General features: G+C 39.5%; 1 protein-coding gene across 3 annotated transcripts in view; it reads right to left on the bottom strand.

The window, feature by feature from the left end:
• The window catches only part of Cfap299 (cilia and flagella associated protein 299), a 472916-nt gene that overhangs the window by 214571 nt on the left and 244856 nt on the right, over positions 1–13489 (bottom strand). The window lies entirely within an intron of this gene.

The raw sequence follows: 13489 nt of genomic DNA, 5'->3' as shown, positions 1-13489 counted from the left end.
ATGGAGGGACCCATTTCTCCAGCTGCATATGTAGCAGAGGATGTCCTTGTAGGACATCAATGAGAGGAGAGGCCCTTGGCCTTGTGACGGCTCCATGCACCAGTATAGGGGAATGCCAGGACAGGGAAGTGGGTGCAAAGATGCTATGGGGGGTGGGTTAGGACGGGAAATAAGGAAAGGTGATAAAATTTGCGATGTAATAAAAGAAAACAATTTAAAATAAAGAGAAGTCTGGTATAATTTTAGTAGGTCTGCCTTTATTTGTTACTTGGCTGTTTTCTCTTGCAGCTTTTAGTATTCTTTCTTTGTTCTGCATATTTAGTGCTTTTATTATGTAGTGTGAAGATTTTCTTTTCTGATTCAATCTATTTGATGTTCTGTAAGCTTCTTACATTTTTATAGGCATCTCCTTTTTTAAGTTGCGAAAATTTTCTTCTATGATTTTTTAAAAAATATTTCCTGAGCCCTTGATCTGGAGATTTCCTTCTTCTAGTCTTACGATTCTTAGATTGGTGTTTACATAGTTTCCCAGATTTCCTGAATGGTTTGTGTCAGGAACTATTAGATTTAACATTTTATTTGACTGATATATCAGTTCCTGCTATTATATCTTCTATGCCTGAGATTCTCTCTTCCATCTCTTATACATTTTTTTGGTGATACTTGCATCTGTTGCTCCTGTTCTCTTCCCTTAATTTGTGTTTCCTTTTGTTTGGTTGGTTTTTCTTCTTTTCTTCTTCTTCTTCTTTCTTCTTCTTCTTTCTTCTTCTTCTTCTTCTTCTTCTTCTTCTTCTTCTTCTTCTTCTTCTTCTTCTTCTTCTTCTTCTTCTTCTTCTTCTTTCTCCTCCTTCTCCTTCTTCTTCTTGCTTTTATATCCATTTTCAGGTCTTGAACAATTTCATTCATCTCTTTCATATTTTTCCCCTTGGCTTTTTTGTGTGTGATTTATCCATTTCTTCTCCTTATTGTTTTCTTGAATTTCTTTAAGTAATTTATTCATTTCCTCCAATTGTTTGTTTGAATTTTCCCGGATGTCTTTAAGGGATTTATTCATTTCCTCTTTTAGGATCTCTCTCATCTTCACAAAGTTGGTTTTAAGGTCATTTTCTTGTGCGTCAGCTGGCTTTGGAATATTCCAGGGTTGCTGTATTAGGATTGCTGTGCTCTGGTAGTGCTATATTTTCCTGGCTATTTTTATTGTGTTCTTACACTGACATCTAGGCATCAGGGTTTGGGATGAATACAGGTCTAGGAGATAATTTCTGAGGTTTTTTTTTTTTTTTCCCTTTGTGGGTGTTTTACTCCTCAGTCTGTTTCCTCTTTGGTCTTCTGGGTTTTGTGGTCTGTATTTCTGCCAGTCAGCATGACTGGTACAGCAGGGAGTCTCCATCAGAGGGGTGGGGAGGGCAGACTTAGGGTCCTTAGCATGCCTTTGGGGATCTCTGACTGGGTGAACTGCACTTGAGCAGCAGGTATGCACCTATGTAGGGGTGGAGGCATGGCAACTGGTGCTGCTGCTTGTGGTGGTTAGCAGCCTGGGTCTTTTGGCTCTGAGGGACAGGAGTGGGAGGGTTCAGGAGGCAGGTAGGGTTCTTACCCATTCTGACTTGCCTGACCTGCACCTAAACAGAGGGTATCTGCCTGTGTAGGGACGGGAGTGGGGGTGGCACAGTCTGGGGAGAGGGACACTGAGGCAGGAACTTCATTAAATTTTTAAAATGTTCTCTATGTATGCTTAAACTTCAGGTGTTAATGTTCACAGTACTAAATTTCCATATTTGTATATAAGAAATGCATTCAGTGAGAATAAAGTAAAATTTCAAATAGGATTAAAAATTGTGTTTCCTTCCAAAACCTTGTGTTTGATTTAAAGCAAAAACAAAACTAAAGACCTTTATTCTTTGAAACTTTGAAGTTGAGAGTAAAATTAGCACAAATGATATTTTCATTTAATCATTACATAGTGCATGAGTTTGAGAAATAACCTACAGTTTAATTAAATTTTCAATGTTTTAAGAAATGTTCACATAAATGATAGTAGCTTAAAACACAGTACTGACCACAGAACACCCCAAGCTAAGAATGATGATGTTTTTTTTTTTTTAAAGAATGCATCTGGCTATAATTGTTCTCAAGAATCTACATTCTGAAATTAAATTATGATCATGAAGAAAAAATAAGACTAAATTTTGAGCATTCCTTCCCAGCTGTATACTACATTACCATACCTCAACATAAATACTTAAACACATTGGAGAGCTCTGTGTTCTTGCTTGAGAAACCAGTTTTTTACCAAATACGCAAATAATATCCCAGCAGTAGCAAAGTATTTAAAAATGTGAAAAATTCTGCTTCTCAATGGTATTTGCATGTCTCCCAATGCAAATGCACTGTTATTTTCGCAGTTGCCAGTTATGTGGAGATGTAGTTTTGTGCCCTGTATTAATCACAAGACATTTCCATATTATACATGTGTTCCTATGTGTCATCTACACTAGTGACTATGAGAAAGCAGATTCTAATTAAACTTCACAGCCTCTAATTGCTGGCTCTCAGGTTAGTTGAAGTTTGTTAAATTGAAAACGTACTCAAATAAAAGTTAACTAGAAGGAAACCAGTAAGTGTTCACAACCCAGTCTGTGGAGGCTTGGGCTAGACAGAGGTCAGCTTTGCTATGAGTTCTACTTGTGGCTTATTATGGCCACACTGCTCTTTAGGAAGTCAGTGCAGTACTGGTTACAGAGCTGAGTCTTCCCAAATCCATTTTCCTGGGCACATGAATAATCATAATCTCAGTTTCCTTTAAAGGTAGATTTGTTCTGAGGACAGAGTGCTGAACACTGGATTGTCAGCACAGGCAAGTGCAACATTTCACAAGCTGGCCCATCAAACTTACTGTATGCCATGCACTTCAACTTCAGACTCTTACTGGAGGGTGTCAGCTATACAGTATTGGCAGCTGTGATGAGGATGAAACTCTGTTACAGTCAGGATCACTCAGTGACTCAAAAAGACAGAGCATGGGCTATGCACAGACAAGCATCCTCCTGCAGTTGCTTGGAGGGTATGTGTCAAGTACTCAAGTGTCATGAGTGCATGTGCGTGTGCGTGTGTGTGTGTGTGCATATGTTTAATTTTAAACCTTTTTAAGGACTGTTGAGTGGTTTTATATGTATAATTTTTTGTGCCTGAGTACATATATGTACCGTGTGTGCAGGAGCTTGTGGATATCAGGAGAAAGTGTCCAATTTCCTGGAAGTGGAGTTAGGCGTAGTTTTGTGCTATTGTCTGGGTGCTAGGAAGTGAATCTCAATCCTCAGGAACAGCAAGTGCTTTAAAAAGCTAAGGTATCTCTCTAGTCTCCAATCATCTGTTTTAAATCAATATTTTCTGAATATAGAACTTCATATAGTCCAGGCTGGTGTCAAAGGTTTCCTTTAGTGAAGGATGACCTTGAAGTCCTGAGTCTCCTGAGTCTGCTCAACTCTATTTAATTATAAATGCTGGGGTCAATTTGTTTCTGCAGTTATTATTACTTTACTTAATGCAATTGGCAGGACACATGAAGAAGAGATTATGTTTCTTTCTTCTTTATGAAGTGAAACCACTAATATGTTGTCTCCAAAGCCTGCACCATTCCTATGAAGACTTCTTGAGTCTACAATAAAGCTGGAAGATAATATAGCCTAGCTTTAACACAGAAATGTTGAGCCTTATCCAGTTTCCCCATCACATAGAAACTGGTAAAATGACAGTTCATTCTATAGACGTTATTCTTCTTGATTGACAACGCTCACAATCCAAAAGCATCTAGGCGAATGTTTTATGAAACCGAGTAAACTACAGTAGACTGAAGCCTGAAAAGGTCTTGCTTCATCTGGAGAGCATTCAATCTAAAGTAGTAGGAGCCGCTAGAACACTGAAGAGCTGTGGTGACCAATATCCGTTCACTTTATTATAGTTACAGGTTTGAAGGCTGGCTGCTTCTGAAATCTCAGGAAGGTTAGCTCATCTTCCAGGCTAGCCCTGACATGGCTCGTTATCTGCTAAATCTCTCAAAAACTTGCTTATAAAATGCAACTGTCTAGCAGCGTGTCTCATTTTTAGAAATGAGTAAAGCACGAGGTTTGTAAGTCTCTGTAAGCATCTCATCACCAGGGGCTTTTCCATTTAGATTTGCATTCCTTTAATTCAGTAGATGACATTTGGGCTTCTGTTATCTCTTTTTCAGAATGTTTTTTTTTCCCTCTTCTCAAGGGTCTGCCACCAACCCTCCTTTCTCCTGTCAGCAGTCAGGCCCTGAGAACACACAGAGCATCTTCCCTTTCACCTGTCATTCTAAGGGATCTATGTGTCCCTTGTTACTTCCCTCACCGGAAGAGTCCCTCTCTGTCCTGTCTCTCAAGCCCTACTGTAGGACCCATGAACAGCAGGTATCCATGCGCATGTCTAGCTCACTTTCCCACTTCCTCCAGGTTTACACTACTAAGTTTATTTTTTTTTCTTAACACATACAGCAATTCATTTCTTGCTATTAATTTGTCTTAGTGTACAGCAAAATTGCATATATTATCAGATGCTGGCATTGTGTATGTTCCCATGCTCTTGGGCTTTCTAGATCCAGGGCGATGAACTCAAGGAATGGCTTTCCTTTCCATATTATCCAGTTTCAGATACCTTGTTTAGTGACAAAAAAAGTAGAGCAATATAGATGCTATTATTTTGTTCAAAAAGAGTAAAGCTATGTTGATTTTCTGTGTGACTTCAGGAATCTAGTGGCTGTACTAGCATTTCATCCCCTTTAAGCCGATATACATGGGAAACCAGATCATTCTATGTTTGCCCTTTGTATACTGAGATTTTATCTGAAAGGTTATAGAAGGTTTAGCTATGGAAGCCAGTGTTAGCAGGGTAAGACCAAGCAAGGTTGATCCGATGGTCAGAAATGTTTCCATACTGTGAACAGGAACAGTACAAATGTTTACTGACACTCCCACAAGCCTGACCCCATTGGTGTCTGTATAAGACAGCCGTGGTGTGAAGGGGCTGGTGAACCCTCAAATCTAAGTCAACATAGTGGCAGGTGAGAGCTGAACGCTGGCTGGACTGGAAGAGAGGGTTTGCACAGCTTGCTTCCAGCATCTTTCCTGAAGGCTTAGTTCTTTTCCTTACATCGTTCAACCCTTTCCAGATCTACTGTAGGAATACTCACTCCATGAATCAAAGTGCAGGCTCAGCTCAGTTGGCAGAGTATTGTGTTTGGCCAAGATTTGTTTATTAATATGACAAAGGCTTTAAACATTGTAGGCAATTAACTAAATTGAAATGACTAATATAAGCAAACTTTATGAAGATCAACATGCATTTTAAAATGTATACCATTTGCAGGGACCCCTCCCATTTCTCTTTACATGTTATATGATATGCGGCAAATGGGCAGGAAATATATTCAATAAAATTCCAGAATTTACTCAAGTAGCAACAATTTAACAGAGATAAACAAAGAATATGTGCAGGGTCTTATCTGAGAAGGTTTTTTTTATTAGATATTTTCTTTATTTACATTTCAAATATTATCTCCTTTCCTAGTTTCCCCTCTGAAAATCCCCTATCCTCTCTCCCCTCCTCCTGCTCCCCAAGCCACCCACTCCCACTTCCTGGCCCAGGCATTCCCCCTATACTGGGGCATAGAACCTTCCTTCACAGGACCAGGGCCTCTCCTCCTATTGATGACCAACTAGTCCATCCTCTGCTACATATGCAGCTAGAGCCAGGAGTCCCTCTGTGTTTAGAATGACCTAATTCTCACTACAGATATGCAAATTAGCTTGCTCTTAAAGCAACTTTTCAGACATTTGGTAACAGATTTTTCTCCTCTCTTTTAGAAAACAGGTCAGACCTACCTGGAAAAGCAGAGAGCTTCCATTATATCTTAAACAGTCCTGAGAAAATTTTTCAATGCTAGATACATTAATTTAACTAATAAATTACTTTTTAACAAAATACAACACCCTAAATAAACCAATAAGGTTTCATGAAATAGATGTAAGGACTTTACAAAAGACCATTATAAATGCTAAAATTTTTTCTATTATGTAAAGTAATATGAGAACTTCCTAATTTATTTGGACAGATGAGGAAAGTTTTAGGGGAATTTTGAAATGGTATAATAAGAATAAATCTATTTCTGTCTCCTCTCCATCACTGTAGAGTTTTTTCCACCGCACCTCATTTCCCACCTGTTTGGAAAGACACACTCTGGCAGAATGTCCAGGACTTAATATCATTCCTAACCACACACAAATTGAATTCCTGCCTCATAGCATCAAATCTCCAGGGAACAGAATCTGGCCACATAGAAAGAACATAAACTGTTCCCTCAGAAGATGGCAGATACTTGGCATGTGGCTGGGGGGTTCTTTAAACAAGTTGATTAGTAGTATCAGCTTGGCATGTTCATTGTTTATAATCATTCTCTGTCGTTTGCCTATAAAAAGTAGGAGCGCACGTCTCGTGTTATGAGCCTGGTTTGAATCAATAGGGACTTCCCTGACATGACTCAGGAAAACTCTGCGAGCCTACAAACAAGTAGGACAAAGATATGTGCAAGCATTCTTAAATCCCACCAATACTGCTGGAAGAAGGGTTCTGCTCAGTTGCCCTACTAAGGTACTTCAAAAAAAAGAAACAAACAAACAAACAAACACCCTTACTGTATTTCCTGTCTAAACTCAGGGTGGGTTAAGTGCTTCAAAAGATCCTTTATTCTCTCCTTCTTCCTTCCTACCTCCCTCCCTCCCTTCTTTCTTTCTCTTCCTTCCTCCCTCCATCCCTTCTCTCTCTCCCTCCTTCCCTCCCTTCCCTCCCTCCCTCCCCCCTCCCTCCCTCCCTCTCTCTCTCTCTTTCTTTTCTTTCTTTCTTTCTTTTTCTTTCTTTCCCTTCCCTCCTTCCCTTCCTCCCTCCCTCCCTCTCTTTCTTTTTTTCTTTTTCTTTCTTTTCCTTCCTTCCTCCCTCCCTCCCTCCCTCCCTCCCTCCCTCCCTCCCTCCCTCCTTTCTTTCTTTCTTTCTTTCTTTCTTTCTTTCTTTCTTTCTTTCTTTCTTTCTTTCTTTCTTTCTCTTCCTTCCATCTTTCCTTCCTTCTTTTCTTTCTTTCTTTCTTTCTTTCTTTCTTTCTTTCTCTTCCTTCTTTCCTTCTTTCCTTTGGTTTGTTTTTTTGTTTGTTTGTTTGTTTGTTTTATTTCTTTGTCTGTTTTGAGTCACGGTTTCTCTGTGCAGCCCTGGCTGTCCTGGAACTTGCTCTGCAGACCAGGCTGGCCTCGAACTCACAGAGCCAAACTCGCAGAGAATGCCTCTGCCTCCTGATTGCTGGGATTAAAGGCGTGTAGCACCATGCCAGGCATGATCATCACTTTAAAATACGTCTTACCAGAATAGATATAAGTGACATTAAAATATTTTTGAAAAGACCATAGGCTAACTAAGCTGGCTTGATGGGAGGTGTTTGATAATTGAATGTTAGAATTCCAATGCTTTTTGCAAAAACAAGTTTATATCTATGTTCACAAGGGCTGAAGGGATGAGGGATTACTTTCCTCTCTCCTCTTGTTCATCAGCTATCTTCCTTTGTGATCTAGCTCAAGGATCCCTTAATCCTCCTGGCTTCTTTATATGTTCTCAGTTCTCACCCACTCTCGCTCTTTTAAGGACACAATCCCTTATCCACGTTATTTCAATCCCTGGAAGCAGAACAGATTGCTAAATACTATGAATGTGGGTTTCCTTTGGTGCTAGATTCAAGGTGGCGGACGATAGCTTAGCCCCTAACAGCCAATGGTTTACCACCAGCTTTCATGTATTCTGATCCTCTAGTATGTAACCTGCTGACACAAATACATGTGTTTTCTATTAGCAAATCATTTGTATATACTATTTATAATTTCCCTTATAATTTTCTCTGCTTTGACCTCACTTCAGACTTCCTGCAGACTTCTTTGTATAAGAAGCAAATACAAAAGAAATGATTCTGAGAAGAAACTCCCTCTTTGATTGTGCCTTTGCTATCTTGCTGTCTTTTCTTTGCGTTTGTGAAATGAAACATTGCTTCATGTATGCCTTCCTGTGTTGGTCTGTGCTTGAAGCAGTGGTTACCAATCTTGCTACTGCTGTGACCCTTTAGTAAGTTCCTAATGTTGGCCCTCTACCACAAAATTAATTTTGTTGCTACTTCATAACTGTAATTTTGCTGTTATGAATCATAATGTAAATAGTTTTGGAAATAAAGATTTGCTGCAGGGATCATGACCCACAGGTTGGGAACCACTGCTCTAGAGTTCTGGGTTCATCTTTATGCTGGGTTTAGCTCTTAATAGCACTGGCTCTTAATCCTAAATTAAGTCTAAAAGTCCTTCAGCTTTCAAAATACTTTTGACCTTCCTATCTCTACTCTAGTTAGAAGAGCCACTACTATCCTAATGGTGATATTAACAGTTCAGATTAATTAAAAACAACAGTAATTACTAGGACTAAACATTTATTATGTGCCAGGCACAGACAGTAATAACTCAATATTCACAATAATACCCTATCAGATCATTACCATTATTTATTAATAATAATAACATAAAAGTGGCTCATTGTAACTTGCCATGGTTACATAGTATCAAATGGGTTTTCTGCCTTGGTATCCTAAACATTTTAAAATCTTACTAGAAGAACTGTACCTTGGCATCCAGAATGGGAGTCACTTTATCTTCCCACCTTTTCAACTCTTTTTTATTGTGTTAGTAACAGTTTCTGCTCTTTTCAGTTCTCCTTTATCTTTTAATACAACTTCCTCAAATTCTCCTCGTCTCACCTACATGGGTGTGGCATCCTTTCCTTCAAGTCTCTTCCTGTCTCACTTCCCTAATCTGGACCAGAGACTTACGCAGCAGTGAATTCTTGGGAGTTCCTTGTCTGTTTCCAATGCTCTGAGTTTCTTCCAGAATAGAAACCTGAGTTCAGCACAGATGCTGCCTCCCCCATCAAAACCCACCCCAGTCACCCTTTTCTCTACATGAGTAGCCAACAGACAGGAGATCCAAAATTAAGCCTAGACTATCTAGAGCTGAATGTCAGCAGGACATTAGGGTCATGAGCAGAAGAACTAACACTCTGAGACAACTTAAATTGGGCACACAAAGCTAAGAATGTTTAGATTTTGAAAATACAATAATCAATTATATTTTGGAAATGTTGTATTTAGGAAGCCAGTAAGCGTCTTGACATGTTAGCAAATGAATATGAAACAACGGGATTCACAACAGTATGCAAATATGGCACCCTCCTGTCTACCTGATAACAATAATGAGAAGATGCCAGAGTGCTGGGCAAAGGATCTGCTCTGAAACTTCGGTGCTTGTCAAAGGAGGGAGCTGACTATGGATACATATGGTTGTTTCCTAGTAAGAGAACATCACTGTGTGTAAAACTGCCAATGACTAGAAGCTAGCCTTGACAAACAGGAAAAGATAATGAAGCAGAGCTCACCACTCTCTGTAAGGTGGCGGAGCCTTTCCTTTTCACTAGAATTGGCAGGACAAGAGCCCAAGAATGCGTGTCCTGTGAGATGTATGCACTGACCTCAAAGGGTGAGACAAACGTAGGGCTGTATTTATTCAGGTGAGAAAATACAAAGCTTGCGTGTTGTGCAGTGGCGATCAAACAAAGAAGATTCCAAACCCTGTTCCCCAGTGCGCGGCTTGCGGCCCTCCACTGCTGCACTTGCAGAATGCTGTGGTAAGCCAGAAATAGCACGGATTTTTATGGTCAGTGACAACTTTACACAAAATAAATTTTCAAACGAAAGGTATTTATAATATTTCTGTATAAGAAATATTAAGAGAAACTTTAGGAATGGTTTTCTTCAACAAGAAATTTAACTTTAAGGTAGTCCCAGGACAATAATCTACTAAATTAATTGAATGTATTTTTGTGTTATTTGGTTTATAACTTTCCTATGATGGAATCCAATGCTCTAGGTCCTGGATAGATGATTAAATGGTCATTGAGTTCCATTTTGTCAATTTCACTGGAATAATATATTCAAAATATTTTTTGAAAAACTTACTGCATGCTTTCTAGGTGATAGATATGACTCAAACCCAGAGCTCATGAGTTTGCAACCGTGGCTCCCATCTCAGTGTGAATTCTCACCTTTGTATAACTTCTTTCAATAATTAGCTACTAATTTGATCTTCCAGGCCAGCTTCTAGTCATTGGCAGTTTTCATACAATAATGTTCCCTTACTAGGAAAAAATCATAAGTATCTATACTCAGCTGCCTGCTTTGATTAGCAACATAGTTTCTAAGCAGAGCGTTTGCCCAGCACTCTCACGTTTTCTCATTATTGCTAACAGGTAGACAGGAGGGTGCCATATTGCACGCAATGAGGAGATTAAAACAGATCACTTACAAACCTCCTTTGAGGTATGACATTCTGGGATTCCGCAATAAATAACTTCGGGAGTTCCAAAGTTGAGAAGATTCTGGGTGGCAGAGCAGACTTTTTGACATGGAATGTGAAGTATGGAGTTTTAATAAACAGAAAGGAGGGAGGAGCGCATTCCAGGGCAACGGAATCGGGTGAACTCAAAAAACTGATGTAATGATTTCAGATGGAACCAACCTTCTAGAGCAGCAGCAGCTAGGGAGGGAGCTGATTGGTAGGCTGAGCCAGGTGAAGCAGCTAGGAAGGAAGCTGATTGGTAGGCTGAGCCAGGTGAAGCAGCTAGGAAGGAAGCTGATTGGTAGGCTGAGCCAGGCAGTGGGACGGTCAGCTAGCTTGTCCAGGAGGCGTTCCAGTTTTATTTTAGAAACAAAACTATTTTCTAAGAAGAATAACTTTTACACGGTGTTTCTCATTGCAATTAAGGAAAATGATAAATGTGAGTGTCTTAAAGAGATAAGCCTCATGCGGTCGCTCTAGTTACAGAAGATTGAGCTGCAAAGAGATTCCTTTAGGTGGGTTCAGTCAGAAGTTTAAAGGAAGGAAGGAAGGACCATCTTCTTGGTCAAGTAGCAAAGTGTCGGGAGCCATTTTGCCTGCTTCTGTGACAGCCTGCCTGTCAGGAAGAGTCAAGTCAGGCCAGGGTCTGCTGACGGATTTCCTGGCCTGCTGACACATAGAAGGATAAGAGCGGATATACTTGAAGCTCAAGGCAAGGGACTGCGTGTTCTATTCATCTTGGGGGAAGGAATAAGAAGGAATAGAGAGGTCTCCAGATGGATACAGATATCGAATATACACCAGCCATTGTCTCTGCTGGCTTGTGACTTCGTTTCCCACGATACTGTAAAGTATATAGAGCCTAAGAGAATTAAACTCGAGGCTGCCACAATACTGACTGGACAGCCCTCCCAGTTTCTAACCTTTGTCTCTGAGTCTTTTTTTTTCCGTCTTTTCTATATACTCACTGCCAACTCAAAGGACTGCTCGACTTTGTACCAGCTGGGCCAGTATAGCAAAGACATATTCGATATTTATATTTTATGTAAACATCCTCTTTCCTTGGGATTGGGTGTTGATCCATTTATTTTCAATGCACCATAAGCCCAATGGTTACTTAATATTGCCAACACACAGAGCGGGAAGAGCTGCAACAGCTTTTTCTGTGTTCCTTACTGTGACGAGTTCTTTTTTCACGTGTATTACATGCTACAGTGAACTAAAGACTGACTTAATTCTCATGTTATTTTCTAAGAAGTTAGAGGATAATATTTGTAAGACAAATAAAAGCAGCTTAGTAACACTGCCTCACAGAGGAGGCAATGAGTAACAGAAGAGAGAAGAGCAGAGCCAGAGCCCCCTGAAAAGAGGAAATGATGTGAGACGTGAATCTCATTAGATAGGGTAGAACCTTAAACATTCTCCTCAGGCTGAATTCTAACAGCTTTAAAATACAATTGCCATCAAAGTTCCCATGGATTTCCTTAGTCTTCAACATGTAGGCTATACTCGCTTGCTTAGTATAAATCTGCAATTAAACTGTAAAAATGGTTCTTAGCGTGTTACCTCTGGGGTCCTTTATTCGAAGTTAGTTCCCACAAGAAGATGAAAAATATTAAGAAGCTGAATCACTCAGTATTCCATGTGCCAGAGCCACGGTGGGGAATCCCAAGGCAGGCATATTTAATGAGGGAGTCAATTGCTGCTTCAGTTCTAATTTGGCCTTTTCCAGTGTCCAATACGTTTCTCTCAAATGAACTGGTCCAAAGGGAGCTTCAAAAACTCAGCGTGTATGAAGAAAAGGAACAGAAGGGGAAACCAGCCTTATGACAGTTTTCTGTAAGCTTCATTTTTTACAAAGTTATGTCAACTCAATTGTATGGCTTGAATTAACCAGAGCAGAAGCGCCTTAATTAATCAAAAAATTCCCCTTAATACCCAGCATCACGCATACTACCATTTTACTATGGAGTAGCACATTTCTGCACTGTCCTGCATATGGTCCAAATTAGCACCTGCATAGTTCAGTTATTAGATGAGAAACAGCTCTCTGCTTGACCTATAGGGTTTTCGTATACTAGAGCCTATCCAACAGCATTATGTCTTCCCTTATCAGATGTGTGTGGTATGACATAATGAATGTAACACTTCAGCGCAACTGGCAAGCTTTCAATTCCCAGGCTCGGGGTCGGGTTTCTCAGTTCGTTGTTTTGAAAGCAGACATTATGCATTGGGTAGCTAATGTTGGAGTCCTGGACTTTTTCCCCTCAGAGATCTCAAACCAAATCTGAGAAACTAGTAACCCAAATTTAATAACAGTTGGAAAATTTATGTGCTGAACAAGAACTTCTTAGATTAAGTGACAAAAACGCCAGAGGAATGCCGGGCGGCTGTGTGGGGCCAAAGCAAGAGTTCTTTTATCCGGAAAATGTGTAAAGGTGCATTGTATTGCTTAGAGAATTTGATTTTAGTTTTTAAATTTATTTTTTCTTTGTTGCTTTTTTATAAGGTGATATTCACGTCCAAATCCAAAATGATTTCCCAAAAGTGTTTGAATTATAATCAAACAAACTAATGCATACCAGGATAATTATGGACAACTTAATTGATGTTTCAGCTGTAGTTTGTCTTTTCCTGGGAACCAATGTGGAAGTGTGTGTGTGTAACAGCCCCAGTGAAAGGTTTTTGATGGTGTTAAAAACTCGGACTAATGACAGATTATGGGTATGCCTAATCCATTGTGTAAAAAGCTAGGATGTAGATTTAAGTTGAAATGAAAGATTTAGATAATATTATCACAGTGTTCTATGAAAATACGAAGATACTAGAACTTCTGCATACTCTTTAAAACTTGGTAAAGGAAACTTTATAATTCAGAAAAGGCAAATTACTAGATTTCTATAATGACACAAAAGCAATTTAAGCACATATTTATTGAGTATAAATAGCATAAGCTCCATACAGACCCCTGAAAAGTCTTTCAAAATATAAAAGTGTATTTA

This window comes from Mus musculus, chromosome 5 (assembly GCF_000001635.26).
Source record: "Mus musculus strain C57BL/6J chromosome 5, GRCm38.p6 C57BL/6J".
Lineage (NCBI taxonomy): Eukaryota > Metazoa > Chordata > Mammalia > Rodentia > Muridae > Mus > Mus musculus.
The sequence above is the reverse complement of the archived record's forward strand: the minus strand, read 5'-3'. Positions and strand labels throughout refer to the sequence as shown.